This window comes from Camelus ferus, chromosome 11, assembly GCF_009834535.1.
Source record: "Camelus ferus isolate YT-003-E chromosome 11, BCGSAC_Cfer_1.0, whole genome shotgun sequence".
NCBI classification, from domain to species: Eukaryota; Metazoa; Chordata; class Mammalia; order Artiodactyla; family Camelidae; genus Camelus; species Camelus ferus.
Window position 1 is genome coordinate 41,670,918 of NC_045706.1, and position 19,764 is coordinate 41,690,681.

The 19,764-nt window shown below is 37.3% G+C and overlaps 1 protein-coding gene and 1 pseudogene across 6 annotated transcripts in view; one reads left to right on the forward strand and one right to left on the reverse strand.

The window, feature by feature from the left end:
• FAM13C (family with sequence similarity 13 member C) overlaps window positions 1-19,764 on the reverse strand; it is a 536,869-nt gene that overhangs the window by 146,292 nt on the left and 370,813 nt on the right. The gene's annotated exons all lie outside the window — the stretch shown is intronic.
• On the forward strand, window positions 12,339-12,438 carry LOC116667404 (annotated as a pseudogene).

Consider the following 19,764-nt stretch of genomic DNA (forward strand, 5'->3'; position numbering starts at 1 on the left):
TAACAAAAAACTTGATAATGGGAAATTAAAGGGGTGAAAATGTTCTAAAGTAGGTTTTGGGGAAGTGATAATTATTTGAGTTAGCTATAATAAATCAAGAGTGCATATTGCAATCTCTAAGGTGGTCATTAAAGGAATAATATTTACTATTTAAAAGAGGAAAACTAAAATAATACAAAAGTGATTGATCCAAAAGGAGAGAAAGAAGAAAAAAAGGAATATAAAATATGTGAGAAACAGAAACAAATGGAAAAATTGTAGTTATAAAATCAGTTATATCAGTAATTAAATGTAAATAGATTAATATTACAATGAATAATGAAGATTAATTGAATCAAAACCACAAAACCCAACTGTATGTTTCTTACGAGTGAAGTATTTTAATTTTAAATAACATTACAGAAAAGTCAAAAGTGAAAGGATGGGCTTGGAGATCTTGAGACTACAAAGATTGCTACTCCCACACTTTTATAAGAACATAAAGAGCTGTGCAATTTTCAAGTTCATGACTTTCCTTGAACCCAAGAGACTGCAGTACTTAAGAAACAAAGGTCAACCAGGCCAATCCTGAAATACGGACAAAGATGGGACACAAGAGCTTGCTTTCCTGGGTAGATGCAGCCAGACACCAGCAAGAAGAATTCAGCTAGGATAGTTGATAAATAGGCAAAAGTAAACGCAGGCTAGAGAGGGAGCTGGAAGACCTTGAGGTCCACAGATGTAGGAGAGGGGAGGAGTTTACATCCTCTTGCAAGTTTTTTTCTCTACGAATCTCTACAAATCACAGGCACTCACCAGGAAGACTAAGGAGAATCGTGAGAAAGAATCTTTCATGGTGTAGGTCAGGGAAGGAGAAGAGCAGCTGTTGTGGCAGGAGTACAAAGCTCTGCACCGATCTTTCTCCTCTATTTCCCCGTCTCCTCTTTGGAACAAAGCCTTGCTATACAGCGCAAGGAGAGGGCAACAAAAATTGTTGCACCTAAGGTAATGGTGAAAAACTCCTCATAGCTGAAAGAAGGAAACAGAGATGTTACCGTCTGCCTCTGGGGGAGGAGCTTGAATTTTTCTTGGGTCCAGAGCTATAGCTGGAGGATAGGCAAGAGGATTCTAAAGGCTACAGTCCCCAGACTCAGGGAAACAGTAACTTTCTAAGAGTGAGGTTTAATCAGAATATCAGAGCACATAACCCCTACTTCACTGCCTCCATAATGCAAACAACCATTGAGTGAAAGAATCGGGTGGACGACTGCCTGGAGAGCTGTAATATTCATACCCTCTATACAGCGGAGCATAAAAGGGAGACCTAAAGCTGAGATTGGAACAAAGAATGAGAAACACCCTCCTGGCAACCAGCCCCCAATCTAAACACATGTTATCATTAGAGAAACTCTGCATGCAGTGAGAGCAAACTAAGCAACAACAAACCTCAAACCCAAGCTGAGTCTTTGATTAACACAAACCCCCCAATACTAAAGGCCTATCAGAAGGAAAGGTGTGTCCATTGCAAGTTCAAAATCTACTTTACCTCAGTCTCTATTGTCCTTCATAAGTCAAACACACACTCACACTCACACTCACAAGAAGCAGAACAGTCAGCAGAATCAGATGTGGCTATTATAGGGATGTTGGAACTGTCTAACAGATAATTTAAAATAACTGATTCATATGGAAAAGACTCAATAGAAAAGTTGGACAATGTGTAAAATTATATGCGTGATTTCAACCAAGACATGGAAACTAACTAAAAACGGAGTTACCATATGATCCAGCAATCCCATTCCTGGGCATATATACAGAGAAAACTATAATTTGAAAGGATACATGCATCCCAGCATTCATAGCAGCACCATTTACAATAGCTAAGACATGGAAGCAACCCAAATGTCTACTGACAGATGATTGAATAAAGAAGTTGTGGTATACGTATACAGTGAAAAATGACTTAGCCATAAAAAAGAATGAAATAATGCCATTTGTAGCAACATGGATGGACCTAGAGATTATTATACTGAGTGAAAGTAAGTCAAACAGAGAAAGACAAATATCACATGGAATAAAATATTTGCAAGTCATATTTCTGACGATATTTGTATCTACCAAATATAAATAATTCACAATAATAATAAGAGAACCAACAACTGATTTTTTAGCTAAGTGATTCAAACATACAACCAAGTTTGGAAACCTCTCTTCAATGGCATCTTCTCTCACTTATGTGAGAATCATAACATCATAACATCTCTTCTATCTTAGATTAGAGTTGGCTGTGAAATATAAATCTAAACTCCAGGCTCACTCAGATTCCTTTGAATTTGTGGTGGTTTCTGGTGTGTGTAGTGGCAGCCTACAGACATCTGGGCTGGTATTTCCCTTCTGGTCCTTCTGTCACTTGTTTATTCTATTCTTTCTTAGCACCTATAGATTTCAATTTGGCTTATCAGGCAGGCATATCTCTTGAAAGGCAAAATATGGAGTGTAAACATCTGATATTTGCCTTTAAAAGATGCTTCTCAATTTATCCTTATAAACTTCTACACTGATAAAGTTAGGACATCTTTGAGCACCTCTCCATGAGCAATTTGGGCATGCCTCTTTTCATTTAGGACAGACCTTCATGCAAACCCATTAATAGTAGAAGAATGGTGGCAAGTTAGTTAATTCTTCTAACATTGAGTTTTATAATTTGCTCATCAGTTTGTTTCTAAGGACAATTTCCTATTAGAGTGATGATATTTAGATTTTAGCAGGCATAAAAATTACCTAGAGAAGTTTTAAAAAATGTAGATCCTTGACCTCCCACCCCCAGAAATTGTGGGTAGTTAGCGTTGGGTAAGCCCCCCAAATCTATATTTTTAAATAAGTACCTTCCCATGATTCTAATGTAGCTGGGACTGTAGAAGACCCCTTAAAAATCCTGGTAAGGATCATCTCTGAGAATTTTGTGTTTATGCATGTCCTGTTACTGAAAACTAGCATAGATATTTAACTTCACCAACGCAGACATTGTGAGGCAAAAGAGAGTTTGCTAAAATATAACAGGAGAACATCTAGCCTTGAAAATGAGCCTCCCTTTCACTGATGCTTTAAAAAAAATTTTTTGTAAATGACAACTTTTGTGAAATGACTCACTGGAGACTTATTATGGGCCACGTAAGTGATAGTCATTCATATTCTGGCCACAAATGCATTTCATTTGGTAAATTCTAGGCTCTTCAAAGTATAAAGCATCTAATGTAATTGCATTCTGCCCCTAGGACAGCAGACCCCAGGGTAGCCAAGGATCTCTCTCTTGTAGCCCTGGATAGAAGCCTCAACCTGTGGCCCTGAAGTGGAGTTGTTTCAGTTTTCATCCTTCCTCCTATCTCATTTTCTTTTAGACTACTCAGTTATATTCAGAATCAGAGGGAAGAACATTTTTTTCAGTCTTTTCATCCTAGGGTCCTGACTGAATATGAAAATATTCTGTTTGGAAAGTTAGTGTAAAAAATTTATTTCCATATATATACAATTATGAAACTAGTAAGGGAAAAGGGGATATCAATTTGGTTATCACCACTGTACTGTGTATTGCCTTTGCCTTTTGATTTTTCCTCGGATCTTAGCCATTTCTTTAGTGAGGAATCTTGGGATATGTTGTCATTATATCCACCCCCAAAATACTTACCCCATCAAGTGCATTTTCTTTCTTTACTTCATTTGCAATTTAGCTTTCGCTAAGTACAACTGGGAATGGTATTATGGTCTCAGATAATAGAAGAAAAATTAAATGTGTTGAAAAGCTCTCTGGTGCCTTTTCTGGGAGGGGGAGGCTCATTGTCATGCATGGACCTATTGGTTGACTTCCAATGCCGAGCATAGGAGTGTGAATCTGGAAAATCTTATTGTGTTTTTTGGGAGCTCAGGCAAGCTGCATGGTCACCACGGCTCAGGCATCCCATCCTTTGCATTTGTTAAAATTATATTTCTCATTAGAGATAACACTTGTAACAAGCCAGAGGAAAGTAGGTCTTGCTGCAGTTTAATTTGAGGAAATTGATTGAGATAAATTTTAGATTGTGCCCATCTTAGAGAAAAATGAAATAACTCATTATGAAAAGAACAGACTGCTTTCTATTATTCTGATAGGGAGCAATTTAATGAGCAAATTTATGAACTGTTGAAGCTAACTTCTTGGCATTTGCAATTTGCCTCGTGGTTCCTAAAAAAAAATAACCCACATTAGGACGTGAGCAGATGTTAACACAGAAAAATTTGGAAAATACACAAAATTACAAAAGACAAATAATATTGTTAACATTTTGATGCATGTGCTTCCAGCCAGTTTTCTATGTGTGTATATGTTTTTTGACATCATATTTTATATACTTCTCTGTATACTGCCTTTTTTGCCCTATTCTTTGAGTGTAAGCATTTCCCAATGCTATTAAAATATTTTCACAAATATAAATGTAATGTTTGTATAATGCTACCTTTATTTATGCACTATGTTTTAAGTAACCATTCTTTTATAATTGGATATGAAGTTTATCTATAATGCTGTAATAATCTTGATCCATCATAGAAGGTCTAACAGTTTTATGAAAGATCTCGTATTTCCAAAAATAAATTAAATGGCAGATGGTGAATTCTGGATCTTCCTGTTTATATTAACTAACTCACCTCTTGAGAAAATATGAAATGTTAAATAAGATTGTAGGCCTTAAGGACTGGTTATTTTGGGAATGTCTTTTTGTTATATTTGGTTTATTTCTGGAGTTGTGTCCATGTTTGAGGTCAATGGATTAAAGCAATAGTTTCAGTCTTTTCTGCAAGAATTGAAGGAGAAAAGGGAGGGAAGATAGATTACAGCTCCAAATCTGCAAAGTTGTGGAAATTCATCATGAAGTCTCTGAGCTGGGTATGAGAAACTGATCTCAGAAGCTCTGATTAGGTAAGGAAAGGGAGCAAGGGTCTATGGTGAGAAAAATGGAAGTCTGTGAAATCTGTGAAGTGACTAGGACTTGACATGGAGATACTTTGGGGAGAGAAGTGATAAAGTAAATTTTTTACCAGATAAAAGTTTGAGATTTTCTAACACTACACATTTGGTTGGCCACATCAAAGGCTAATTTTGGAGTGGGAAAGCCCAACTGAAAGCCTGAGTAAAGTGTTGAGCATCATAAGTAAGTAAGTGGATGAGTGAAGAATAAATGAATGAATGAATGAATGAATGAATAGCTCTTATTTCCCAATTCTCTAAGACAAACTGGAATCCAACATTTCAATTCAATTCTGACACTAACTCCCGGATTTATCAACAAACCCCACAGGTTGAGGGTTCAGTCTCACAAGCCTGCCCTTCTGTCTAGCTTGACTGGAATGATTCACAGAACTTAGGGAAATTCTATACAGTAGTCTCCCCTTATCCACAGTTTCACTTTCCATGGTTTTAGTTACCTGTAGTCAACCTCAGTCCAAAAATATTAAATGGAAAATTCCAGAAAGAAACAATTCATAAGTTTAAATTGCATGCTCTTCTGAGTAGTGGTGTGAATTCCTGTGTCATCCCACTCTGTCCTGCCCAGGACATGAATTGTCCCTTTGTCCAGTGAATCCACACTGTATACATTACCCATCCCCTCATCACTTTAGTAGCTGTCTTGGTTATCAGGTTGACTTTTGCAGTGTCATGGTGCTTATGTTTAAGTAACCCTAATTTTACCTAAAAATGGCCCCAAAGCACAAGAATAGTGATGCTGGGAAAACCACAGTATTTATAGGATTCAGTACTACCCATTGTTTCAAGCATCCATTGAGGATCTTGGAACTTATACCCCATGGATAGCGGGGACTACTGTATTTACTACTGCAGTTTATTACAAAGGATAAAAGTGAACAGACAGATAAAGAGGTACATAGGTTGAGGACCAAAAGGGTCCTGAGTGCAGAAGCCTCTTTCTCCATGCAGGTGGGGCACACCACCCTCTGAATACTTCAATGAGTTCATCGTCTTGGAAACTCTCCAGACCTTGTCATTTAGGAGGTTTTATAGAGGTCTAGTTGTGTAGGAACAATTGATTAAATAACTGGTCATTGAGGGATTGAACTCAATCTCTGGCCTCTGCCCCCACCCTTCAAAGGAATTTAATTTTAATTGAGAAAGCATCTTAAATCAGTCAAGCTTCACTTTATAAAAAGTTCTTGAGACTGCCCAATAACAAAGGAGGGGATTTCTTCAGGTCTTGCCTGCTATCTTCCCTCCCAAACCCATTTGCTCTGCCTCAGAGGCAGCATTTCCTCCTGTGAATCATCTCCAGTAGGCCTCTTGATGGGTAATACTTTGATCCCAGTCTTGATTCACCCCACAGGAGGGCTCCTGGCTCTGCCTTTGGCCCATATTCTGCATTCACTGGCAATCCCAGGTTCATTTAACCTCCGCCCTGTCTTGAGCCTTGTCTGTCCAGGAAGGGAGAAGGGAACACACACAAAGTAACATACAAAACAAGTTCTATTCAGAATTGCAAACTGGCTCTTTGCCATAATATTAACAATATTAATAACAACAATGTTAAAAACCAATAGCTATAGAGAGCTTACTAAGCACCTGGTATTGCTCTACCCACTTTATATGCATTATTTTAATTAATTCTTATGACAGTTCTATTAAGTTGTTATCACTATTTTACAGATCGGGAAACTAAGTTACAGAGAGATTATTCAAATTGTGGGTGGAAGAAATAGGATTCAAACCCAATCATTCTGATGCCTGTACTAAGGCAACGTGAAGCTACACTGATAGACGAAAAAAGGTGAATTAGGGAAGGTTTCCTGGAGGAAGGTTTGTAATTTCTTTAATTACAAACTGGATGGGAGGGGGCATTCCAAATCAAGAAAATGCTCTGTACCCATGCTCCCAGAACCTAGTGTGATTTCTCTTAGCCTAATGTCTTTGCCCATGTTAGTTTCTGTACTTGGTATGCTTTCTGCCTTTTATTCATTTGACTAACCCTGGTATAAAACTTAGCTCAGATACTATCTTGTTTTGAAGACTTCCTTGCATAAAATGCTCTTGGTTTATTGCTCCCCACTCACCCTGTGCTGACTTCTGACATAGCTCATGGAAGATTGATTGTAAAAAATGCCCCTACTTGTCCACCTCTCTCTGTATTCATGTACTTTGCCATGTACCTTTGCAGCCCTAGTCAGGAGGTGGGATCTATTTCCTTTGACCCTTGAGCACAGGCTGGCTTTATGACTTTCTCTAGCCAGTAGAAAGTGGTTTGACTGATAGCGTGCGAATTTCAGCCTGAACTTCCAGAGATCTTGTGACTTCTGGTGTCTTAGAGCTCTGCCTCTCCCATGAGAACAGGCTGGGATGCCTGTTAGAGGGGGAGGAAGCCCATGGAGGAGGGCTAAACCAACCCCCTATAAATAGATCATAGATACATGAAGGAGCCCAGAAGATAACTGTCAAGTCTGGTCCAGATAAGCAAAACTGCCTAGTCTACCGGAGACATGAGAAACAACAAATGGTTACTGTTTTAAGCAGCTAAGTTTGGGGATGATATATTGCACAGCAATTACTAATGCACACAGAAATTGATGCCCATAACAACATCCTCATTATGTGCCATTGGTTTTGTGGCATTTGAGTGATGAGTGGAAGCAAAAAATGACGGGCAACTGTAAGCTCAGGCTGGAAAAAATGATGAGGAAATTTTTAGGAGAGGCTGGAAAAACAGTAACCCATGTTATATAGTAATGAAATGATTAGCAAACTTGGAGCAAGGGATATATGCCTAATGACCTTTTCGATTTGGCTAAGAAGATCTCTAGGCACAATGTTGAAAGTATCAGTTAATTTCTGTTGGATGAAAATGATAAGGTACAGAAAGAAGATGTGCTTAAAAAAAGACTGGTCAGGTTTCAAAATGTGAAGAATGGAAAATAAAAATGTTTCTCATCTCTAGCCAGCAAAAGACAAAATACCCCATGCATCAGAAAGACATAGCCTTAGGGTAAAGATGGACATGGAAACAGGGAAGCAATTTATAGAATATAGGAAAACAGATTTTGATCTACTAAGAAAAAACATAATTGGTTAACATTGAGAAATTAATATGCAAAAAATCTAGAAAGGACTGAGATAGCTTTAAAATTTGTTTTTTATTTTAAACATTTTTTTTATTGAGTTATAGTCATTTTACAATGTTGTGGATGTGGACTTATGTCTAAACCCGTCAACTTCTTTTCTCCCCATAACTATCATCCTTTTCTCCTTCTCCCTCATTTGCTCTATTTCTTTTTGCTTACTCCTTTCCTATCTCTCAGTGATGAGAACAACATAGTAATTTAAATATAATATCCCTATAATATTTCCCAAACCATCCTTTTTATGTAACAGACTCTGTATGATGAGTCTTAAGCATAATTATGATAATTGGATACCTGGTAATTGCATTATTGAATAAATGTATACTTTTAAAGAAGAAAGTATAACTTAATACTCTTTTATTATTGTGGTGGGTAAACACTATTTAAATTTGAAATTACAGGCAAATCAATTTATCAAGTCCTAGGTGTCAACTGAAAGTCCCTTAAAACAGAACATTGTGGATATCTTTCTTTTTTATTTTTTTGGTAAGCAAAATAGTTGTAGAGAACTTTTTTTTTCTTTTTAACCACTCTTGGATTTGGGTCTAGTCTGAAGCCTAGCCTTTTGGGCTTCTGCTTTCTACAAGTCACAGGGTGGGGATGTTTCTGTTTGCCAAAATTGAAAAGGCCAGAATAAAAAAAAATCGTATGTTGCAATATTCTGTTTCCATTGCCAGAGCAGGCTTAGTTCCTTCCTGGTTAGACGAGGTCAAGTGGAGATCTCCTTCTGAGTCACCTCTGGAAAAAGCTATCTGCAGTCTCCACATATTTTCAGTGAGTAGATGATGATGATGATGATGATGATGGTGATAATGATGATGGTAGTGATGATGATGATTAACATTTTTCAGAATAATTCTTGGAATGCAGTTTCCCACTGCACAAAATGGGTGAAAGATGTGATATTTGGATTCAGAATAGTTTACCAGTGTGGTATGCTGGTTAGCAAGGCAGGATGGGACACATCAGCAAAAGAAGTGAAATATGATAAGCAAGTCTCTCCTTTCAACCATACCATGGCTGAAAGTTCACCCAAACTAGCATCCGGTCATGAGTCTCTGTGCTCTGAAAGTTGTGAATATGTTGGGGGTGTTTAGAAGCAAGCAGGCAGAGTCATAAGTCCAGCCTATACAAGATTTAAAGAAAGGATCAAAGAGTATCCAAGACTATTAAGAGTATTTGAGTATCTAATGGTCATAAGTAGTGGGTCAGGAAAGCTGCCTGATCACTAGGACTTCTGTTTCTGGCATCATGGAATGACTTGTATCAAACTAATTCTCCTGCCAAGACAAACTGTAAAAGCTGGATAAAACAATAGTTTGAAGATACTGGGGAGCAGCCAAGTCAGCCAACACTCGAAGGGCCAAGAACTCTGAGAGAAATGAGGTGCTGAAGAGAGCCCACATTTACTTCCACATCTTACCCTGGGTCATTTGCCAATTTATAGATCAAGGAATAGAAGCCTAGCAGGTTGACACAGCCTGGAATTTTGACATTCTCATTAGGTGAGGAAACAGATATTGGAGCTTGAGGCTGCCAAGATAGCAAGGAATTGAAGACCCAGAGTCCTGGAAAGAAGGGAATCTTGGAGAAATGAGCCTGAAATTCTGTGTGAAATTTTCCCTGAGACATCCTTCAGATCCTAGCTGTGCTCATGTAAGATAAAGTAAGCCATATCTCTGAAGAAAACAGTAGACAGCAACAACTGGGAAGCTAAGTAGCTGAGCAGAGATTTTGGCAGTCATCTAACACTGGGTAGACAGAAGTTGGGGTTCAGGGCTCAACAAGGTAGAGAAGCCTTGGAAAACACTCTCATGCTTTTAGCTGAGACTCCAGAAGGGGAATGCACTGAGGGCTAGGGCTAAACAACAGCAATAAAGACAGTCCTGAAGTAGACAATGTTCCCCTTATCTCTTACTGTTTTCCAACCTTTCTCAGAAGTTAGGGACTGAAGACAGTGACTTATTATTATCTCTCACAGTTCAAGAGGTTGACAGATTCAGTTGGGTGGTTTTTGTTTGGTGTCCTTCATATGCAGCCAGATAGTGTTTGATACTGGACTCATTTGAAAGCTTCTTCACTCACGTGTCTGGAGCCTGGGTTGGGAAGTCTGGAGTAGGTGGGGAGTTGCTGAGCATTTATCTCTACAGGAATCCTCTCCACATGACTAGTTTGGGCTTCGTCACACATGGAAATCTCAGTGTAGTTGGACTTCTTATATGGTGACAGGTTTTTCCCAGAGTGGACATCTCAAGAGACAGGAAGTAGAGCTGGCAATCTTTTATGATCTTGGTCCAAAATGGCACAGCATCACTTCTACCATATTATATTGGTCAAAGCAGTTCCAGAGCCCATCCAGTTGTCAGAGAAGACCTAAACCCTTCAACTGGGTGGGAAAAGTGTAAAAGAATTTGAGGCCATCTTTATTATGCCACAAACTAGTTCTAACAAAGCTTTAAGCCCAGCCTTGACTGAAGTTGATATTCACATACTCACCTGCCTGTCAGACAAAATTAAATCCTCCAAAGAGAAAGATCACTTCACCCAGACATTCTACAAATTGTTCACGCAAAATGTTGAATAGTCAAGGAAAAATTACTAAGAATGCCAAGAATCAGGAACAGACTAAAAACGCAAAATAAAAAGCAAATAATAGAAACAGGTTCAGCTATGATACAGGAAATTTAAAGTAACTATGATTAATATGATCAAGAAGATTTTTTAAAAGATAGCTTTGCCAGAAAACTGGTTATCTATAAAAAAGAACAGTCAAATGGAAATTGTAAAACTTAAAAATACGGTATCAGTTACTACGCATTCAGCAGATCACACATGGAGTAAAAATAGGTCATTAAACTGAAATATAGGGTAGTAGAAAATATCCAAATCTAAACACACAGATAAGAAAAGAATTGAAAATACAGAAGGAATTTAAGAAATATATGGTAGATGGTTAAGATGACTACCACGTGTAGTAGGAGTTCCAGGAGAAGAGATGGAAGGAAACAGAAACAACTCATTTGAAAAAATATTAGTAAGGAATTTTCTGTAAGTCAGAAAACATTACGCTTACATAGTCAAGAAGTGCTCTAAACCCCAAGCAGGATTAACACAAAGAAGACCACATCTAGACAGAAAATATTCAAATTGATAAAAAACAAAATACTCAGGGAAAAATCTTTAAAGTAACAACAATAAAATAGACATCCTCCTTCAAAACAATAAGATTGACAGTTGTCTTTTCAACAAAAATGTTGAATGCCAGAATTCGGTAAATTGATTGCTATATTTAAAGTGTTGGGAAAAATAATTGTCAATTTCAAATTCTGAATATACTAAAGATGTCCTCTAAGATAAAGTAAAATAGAGACAGGTTTAGACAAACAAAAATGAGAGAATTTGCTTCCAAAAGACCTGCACTAAAAAACTACTAAAATGAAAATTTTATTTTATGCAGAAAAAGAAAAATATGACCTCATATGGAAATAAAATAATTCAAGAAGGAATGAAGATCACTGTGGGTGGGGAGAGTGAGGAAATCTAAATAAATATTGATGATTGAGAAAAACAATTACAAAATCTTCTATGGTTTAAAATATATAGAGTGCTATAATCCATGAGAACAATTGCGTAGATGGCTATGGGGAACAATAAAGAGAGTTGCAGTGATGTATCTGGGAAGCAGTAAAATAACTACTGTTAGGAAGACTTTCATAAATTAACAATGCACCTTGAAATGTCTAAGATAACCACTAACACCATTCTTAAAGAAGAAAATAGGAAAATAGTTTTAAAGACATTTGATTTTTTTAAAAAGGCACAAAAAAAGGATAAAAACAAAAATAGATGCAATGAATAGAAAATAATCATGTAGTAGATTTAAACCCAAATTTATCAATAATTACGTTAAATATAAATGAGGTAAATACTTCGATTAAGAGACAGAGATTGCTAGAGTGTATATACAAAACAAAATCCATATATATGCTTCTTACATGGTACAAAATTTAAATATAAAGCACAGGTAAAAATAAAAAGAAAGTATATCATGCAACACTAACCAGAAGAAAGCTGAGATAACTATTCCAATATAAGACAGAGTAAATTCTAAGGCAATAGCACATTACTAGAGATAAAGAGATATTTTACCATAAGATGATAGGCACACATTATATAAAGAAAAAATCTAAAAAATAAAAAAGCACTTGCTTTGGCAGCACATATACTAAAATTGGAACAATACAGAGATTAGCATGGCCCCTGCGCAAGGATGACACACAAATTCGTGAAGCATTCCATATTCTTTACTGACAAGTATATACAGAATAGATAAACAAGTTTATACTGTATAGCACAGGGAAATACATTCAAGATCTTGTAGTAGCTCACAGTGAAAAAGAATATTGAAATGAATATATGTATATTCATGTATGACTGAAGCATTGTGCTGTGCACCAGAAATTGACACAACATTGTAAACCTACTATAACTCAATAAGAAATTACACACACACAAAATAAAATAAAATAAAATAAAAAGAAATGAGAAAATGACAAATCCAAGATCACTGACTTGTCTACTTTTAACTCAATAGTCTTTGTGATAAATAGAACAAGCAGACAAAAGCAAGCAAGAAAGCATCAAAAGGAAGAAAGCATCAAAAGGAAGAAAGCATCAAAAGGAAGAAAGAAAGCAAGCAAGCAAGCAAGAAAGGAAGAAAAAGAGAAAGAGAAATGACCAATAAGGATATAGACAATCTCAACAACATATTAATGAACTTGAATTAATTGACCTACATAGAATAGTACACCACAAAACTACAAAAAGTATTCATTTCAAGCACAAATGGGATATTTGCTAAAACAGACGTATGTTCAGTCGTTAAGGAAATCTTAACCAATTTCAAAAGGATGAAAATTTGATATTGGGTTATTGTACAACATGGGGAATATAGCCAATATTCTGTAATGATGTAAGGAAAAAAAGAAAAAAATTAATACTATGTACTCTGACAAGAGTGAAATTAAACTAAAAATCAAAAACAGAAAAAGAGCAAAACAAAGAAGTCCCTAATTTAGGAAATTAAGTAATATACTTCTAAAAACCCATGGGCCAAATTTGAAATCACAGTCTAAAATAGAAAATGTTTTTAACTTTATGACAAAGTGTAACATATCAAGATGTGAGGATGTAACCAAAGCAGAAAAATGTAGTCTTGAATGTTTGTCTTAGAAAAGAAGACATGCTGAAAATCACTCATTTGAGCAAACATCTCAGGAAGAAACAGAAGAAGAAACAATACTTAAAGAAAGTGAAAAGAAGTAAATAAGAAGGAAAAGACTAGAAATCAGTTAAATAATGAACAAGTACACAATGGGAAAAAGCAAGAAAGTTAAAAATTGGTTCTCTGGGAAGATTAATAAAATTGTAAAGCCACTACCAAGACTGATCAATAGAAAACAGAAATTATCAATGTTAGAAACAGAACAGGGGACACCAATACAAATTCTACATTCAAAAATAATTAAATATTATGGCAACTATATGCTGATAAATTTCACAATATGCATAAAATATACAAATATTTTGATAAAGAGAAATAGAAAATCTGGATACTCCTGTAACTAAAAAAGGAGATCCCAGAGCCAGATGGTTTCACAGGCAAATTCCACTAAATGCTGAAGAAAATTAGCATGATTGTTACACAAACTCTTCTACTAGTGCCCAGTACTCTGTTAAATGCTAGCACAGTATACACTGCAGAAGCATAAGGATAGGGTTTTGTTTGTTTTTTCACTGAAGTATAGTTGATTTACAATGTTGTATTAGGATAGGGCTTTGATTACATGCAGTTTATTTGTTCTGGAGGAACAGATCTTTGCAGAGAATGTACAATTGAGTTGGGTCTCTAATGTTAGGTAGCAAAACCTACCAGACACAGAAAAGGAAGACCTGACATTCCAGGAAGTGAAACAAGGAGAGCAAAAGGGTCATCTTGAGTATGTTAGTTATGGTCAGTGTAATCAGCTTGGTGTAATGAGTACAGGTGCCTGAAGCAGGGAGAAGGCAGTGAGAAAAGGTAATCAGTGAGCTACTGCCTGTCTTGTTTCTTTCACTTTGACTCTCTGGACTCCCATAGTTGATTTCATCGCTGTTTTCTCTTTGCCAGTTTGAGGTGAAACAAGCAACATTTAAATTACCTTGGCAAGAGGCAGGAGTGTAGGGAGCAATAAAGGGAAGACTGTGGGATGAAGGTGGAGAGATGCAGGAAGTAGTGAGAGGAAAGACAGCTAGTATCTGCCACTGTCCCAGATATGTGATCCTGCTGCCCCAGCAGTGACAGATGCACTCTGGTACTGATCCAGAATCCCAGCTGTCTCCACTCCTATATGTCCCAGTTCCTGCAACTTGACTTCTAGTTTTGTTCTCACTGATTCTTGATATTTTTATGCCCAGGCTTCTATGAATGTGGGCACAATAAGGGTCAGGGCTGAAATTGACCTGTTACTGAATGGATCATTATCATGACAACATCAGGGCCCTAAAATTGGAGCAGCCCATCTGCCACTTTCTCCTGAAGTCACAGCAGGACAATCGGATGCACTAGGGAGACCAGACCAATAACCATTAGAGGACAAAAGAAGGTAGCATATAATTAAGCTGTTATATTGTCGATATAAGCTTCCAGTCGTGTGGCAGAAAATCACAAAGAACAATAAGGACTTCTGAAGTCAGGGGAGTCCTCATATGGATGATATTTTTCATCATGACCACCCGGGAAAGAACAGAGCATAAACATTTTTGTTTTCATAAAGAAACAAAGAAAACCCTGGAGAAAATACCGGGAGGAGAAAATATTGTCTATTCATGTCACTTAGTCTATATTGATAGGAAACAAAAACAACCAGTCAATGCAGTTGACTCAATGTTAGAAGAAAACATCAAGCCTGCTGCCTAATCAATTTTGTTATTTGACTGAGCTTGACAAAGCCTTGAAGAATCTCTTGTCTTCAGAAAATAGGAATAGGTTCAATAGTCATTGAAAGGGGTTAGTTTCAAATAGTTTGAAAGTCCCAGAAGTAAGGCTGGAAGTAGGGCCAAAGACCTCGAATGCTCTCTGTGATTTTACCCTTGATTAATTGGCCTTGGCCAGACTTTTGTTGTGTTTTTGTCTGAGGTTGTTTTGGATGGCATTCCACTTGTCACATATCAAGACTTTGTAATTAGATGCTGCTGGTTCTTACCAGTATCTCCTCAAATGCCTTCTGTTTGACGTCATTTTCTCTTCCTCTCAAAGATGAATTAAACAATAACTGAAACTGTTAAGAATATTGTTTGTAACTGGTGTTAGAAATGGTTAGCCTATTTTGACTAGTTGGCACTAAGCTCTGGACCCAAGTAGTCAGTTTAACTGCCTGCAAATGTTTTGTTCAACCTGAGAAGTTTGTTGACCTGAGAAAAGTAGATTCATGAAGTCCATTTGCATTTCCTTTTTAAAAAAATTTTTTGTTAAAGTGTGGTTGATTTACAATGTCAGTTTCAGGAGTACAGCAAAATGATCCAGTTACAGATATATATATACATATATATTTTTTTCTTTTCAGATTCTTTTCCATTATATGTTATTACAAGAAATTGAATATAGTCCCTTGTGCTATACAGTAGGTCCTTGTTGTTTATCTATTTTATAAACAGTAAAGTGTGTCTTTTAACAAACCCCTAATTTATCCCTCCCTGCCCTTTCCCCTTTGGTAACCATGGTTTTTTTTCTATGTCCGTGAGTCTGTTTTTGGTTTGTAAACAGAATTCATATCTTTTTTCTTCAGATTCCACATATAAGTGATATCATATGATACTGGTCTTTGTCTGACTTGCTTCACTTAATATGATAATCTCAGGGGGGAGGGTATGGCTCAATGGTAGAGCACATGCTTAGCATGCATGAGGTCCTGAGTTCAACCCCCAGCACCTCCTCTAAGAATAAACCAATGAGTAAACCTAAATACCTCTCCCCACCAAAAAAACCAAACCAAAACAAAACAAAATATGATAATCCATCCATGTTGCAGCAGGTGGCATTATTTCATTCTTTTTTATGGCTGAGTAATATTCCATTGTATGCATGAACCAGTCTTTATCCAGTCATTTGTTGATGGACATTTAGATTGCACCCACATCTAATAGCAAAATGTAGTAAAAGATTTTGGTTGGTCATTTTGGAAATTTTGGCTCTCATTCACTGTTTGTGTCAAGTGTTTATTGACAGACTACTATATTTCAGCTTAGGGTGTTTTGTGGGAATATTTAGGATAGTGTTTTCTAAACTGAACATCAAGATGTTAATAGATGTTCCTTTGATAAAATGGTTTTTGTAACACAAACTGTCCTCTTTGAGTCATAGAGCATGTTAGAATAGTCAAGTTTCAGGTAAGTCTTACAGCAAAGAAATCTGCTTAATTTTTCTTTGATTTAACCCAGCATTCTCTTTTCTTAAATTATTTCTGCTCATGTAACCCCTTATTTTGGAACACCTGTTAAATTCCATGGGATTCCTGGGAATTCTGGGAAAAGAGGACTGAACTAGTCCTGTCTGCTGCCCACCCCGACCCCAGCCCCTTATTTACTGGGGATGGACATTGATGAGGCTTAATGATACACCACGTGTCAGAGAAGTGCCCAAAAGCAATGGCTGTTATGAAGAATCTGCAGTAAAACATGTTAATGGCAGAAAAGATCCAAGATCCATGTAAACATTTAGTCAAACTACTTTTTCTCTCTCATTTTCTCTTTTTGTCTCCTTATTTTCATCTCTGTAACCTTTCTTGAGCCTCAGGCACAGAGAGGCAGTAATTCCTTTTTCTGGAACTGTCTTATTGGTCACCATACTGTGCCTTCTCTCTCTGCCAGTTTCTTAAATTATTTGTTTTAAGTGAAGTGTAGTTGATTTTCAATGTTGTGTTAATTTCTAGTTTACAGCATAGCAATTTGGTTATACACACATACACATATGTATACTCCTTTTTATCTTCTTTTCCATTATAGGTTATTACAAGGTATTGAGTAGAGTTCCCTGTGCTATACAGTAGGACCTTGTTGTTTACCTATATATAGTAGTTTGTATCTGCTAATCCCAAACTCCTAATTTACCCTTCTCCTCCCCTTTTGATTTTTGATGCTGTACCTACAACCTATGTTAAAAAAAGGTTTGGATTTACCTTCTCATTCAAGATGCGTGACCAAGCCTCATCAAGTCAAAAGCTGGCCAACAAGTATGAAGGAGATTATTTGGAGACAGATTCCCAAAGCAGTTGGTGGCTGCGCAGCCAGGAATCTTTCCCAAATATGAAGAATGTCCCTAGAGTGGGTAGAAGACCAGAAAATTGCCCCAAGTGCACAATTAGGTTAGTTATTCCAAGAATCAGGGGGATCATTAAAATACTAGGGGTGTCGGTTAGTCTGGTGAGTATGACAGCACCCACATTCCCTTGTGGAGGCTGTGAGGGAGAATCCATTTTCTTGTGCTGTCCAGCTTCTAGAGGCCACCCACATTCCTCGGCTTGTGGCTTCCTTCTTTGATCTTCAAAGCCAGCAACATAACATCATGTGACCCTGCTTTTGGTGCACATCTTTCTCTGACCAAAGCCAGGAAAGGTTTCCCTACTTTTTAATGATTCATGCCATTGGAATGGGTTTACCTGGATAATCCAGGATAACACACTTATTTCAATGTCTGTAACCTTAATCATATCTGCAAAACCCCTTTTGCCATGCAAGGTAACAGGTTCTGGGGATTAGAGTGTAGGCATCTTTGGGTGGGGGTGGGTGGGTCATCATTCCTCCTACCACAGGCAGGGATGACTCTGATGAGGTAAGCAAAGACCACATCATGGATGGAAGGCCCTGTGTGTCTGCCACGTTTTTGAACAAGGTTCTGGTTTCTCTTTTCCAGTTTGAATTGATTCCCTTGCCAGTGCTCTGCTATTTGGGGGCTGAAGCTGGTCTCCGGTCTTTGTGGCTTATTGACAAAGAGAATGGCTGAGGGCTGATTGCTTTTCATTGTTCTCCATGGTGCTCCCTGACCCCAGGCAACTTAACCCCTGTACCAGTAATTAAAAAGCAATCTGCTTCCTCTTCATTGTATATCTGAAGACACACACCAAGATCAAAGGGAGTTTGACTTCCTACAGATTCTGCCAAGCCTATTTTCTGCCAGATAGTGCCATCCTTCTCTTAAATTTGATTTTCAGTTACATGCACATAAAAAAGATATGACAGATTCTACATATATTCCTTCCAACTGACTTATATGAGTTACTAAAGATGAAACTGGTCCCAAACCAGTTCTTGAAATTATCTTGTTCTGTATTTTATAGAAGAAATCTTTGAGACAGTCCAGCATTTCTCAAACTTTTGTCCTCTTTCCACACTGTTCCCATGCTCAGTCAATCTTCCTCAGAAACAGCACTCATTAAAATAAGTGATTCTTAACGGAACATAACTCAAAGTTTGAGAATAGTGGATCTGGTCAATCTCCATAATTTTATAAACTAGAAAACTGATACTCAGATAGGTTCAGTGCAACGTGATCAATGTCACATAGCTACTTAACTGAAAACCCAGGATTTGACAAGACTATCTACACTTTTAAGCTTTAGACTTCACATCAATTTAGTTTCAAATTTAATTTTCTCTCAGGATTTCCAATTACTCCTTTGTTTAAAGGAAAATAACTTTTCATTTAAGTCTCTTGTTTTCTTTGGGTTTTTTGTTTTTGTTTTGGCTTAGTCCTATATTTTAGAGGCTTTACTACCTTTACTGGAAAGGTAAAATTTAAGGACCAAACACTGACAGGTAGTCTCCTACTATTTTTGACAAGGAGAGATTAGCTTTGTTGGCTTATGTTTCTTTTTTTAATCTGTTCTTTTTATCTCCCTTGTAAGACTCACACTCCCCTCACTTCCTCTTCACTTCTAGTTCTCTTTCCTTTAATAAAATCCTGCACTCTATACGCCTCCTTGTTTCCTTGGGGTCTAAGACTAACAACGGGCAGACACAAATAGCTGCAGCAGTGGATGTGGATTTAATTGTTTGGCCACATTCTTACTTTTCTCCTAATTTTCCAGATGCTTACCTAATTTTCCTCCTCCTTGCTCTATTTTTTCCCTTCTAAAGAAAATGCACCCAGCCCCATCCACATCACAATTTTCTGTCAGCTCAGGCAAGGAGTCAGCATCCCAAAAAAGATGGATATATTGAGCGTTTATGTAGCACCTGCCCCCTCAGCCATTGAAAACCTTCCATGGGGGAGAGATATGCCATCTCTATTACGTTACTGATGAGAAATGGAGGCAGGGAGTAGAAGGAGAACGCTGCTGGAAGGTGGAAAGAAGATACATTACCAGTTACACTTTACTGATGGAGCAACCAAAGTACAGATTAGGTCTACCCAACTATTTCCCTTTATCATTTGGGGCCTGGGAGGAAGTCATAATGTTGGAGCATTGATCAGCAGACTGGCTTGCCAAGAAATCAATCCAATCCTGTAGCGAAGATACCTGAAATAGAGAGATCTACACAGCCCACAGAGGAGAGCCGAGGTGGGACCAGCTGCCATAGAACACAGCAAGGCAC